This window comes from Cyphomyrmex costatus, unplaced genomic scaffold, assembly GCF_001594065.2.
Source record: "Cyphomyrmex costatus isolate MS0001 unplaced genomic scaffold, Ccosl1.0 scaffold833, whole genome shotgun sequence".
NCBI lineage: Eukaryota > Metazoa > Arthropoda > Insecta > Hymenoptera > Formicidae > Cyphomyrmex > Cyphomyrmex costatus.
In genome coordinates, this window is record NW_017280412.1 from 40,610 (window position 1) to 41,227 (window position 618).

Sequence of the window (618 nt, forward strand, 5' to 3'; positions counted from 1 at the left end):
AAAGTATATATATATATATATATACATATAGAAATATAGTAACATATAGTAATAGTAAGTAATATATGCATATAAGGCGCGTTCCGTATCGCGCATGATACGCATGATGCATCCATTGTTCTTGCTTAGCATTTGGTGAATAACAAGGATAAATGATGTATTATGCGCATCATGCGAGAAACGGAACGTATCCATAGTAATAGTAAGTATTTTATTACATATATAATTAATTACCCTTTTCTATATCTGTATATATTTTGTTTTGAATGTCTTTTCGTAAATCGTCATACATGCGAGGAATGATAGTTCTTGAAAATGTTGCACGTGATGGTATTTCAAACCGTGGTTCAGCAATATTGAGTAACGATCGAAATCCGACATCATTGACTATACTATAAGGTTGTAAATCCAGTGCTATCATTCGTGCTATCACTTCTGTCAGTTGTTTCGCTCGCAATGAATTTTTAGTTAAATATTGTTTGTTCTGATTGCTACTGTGTGACTGTTGTTCCATCATCGAACTTGTAATTATTCTATCATTATGTTTCGAAGTTAAATGTCGTGAAAGGCAACTCGTATTACTATATTTTATTTGAAATTCTTGAGCACAAATAGAAC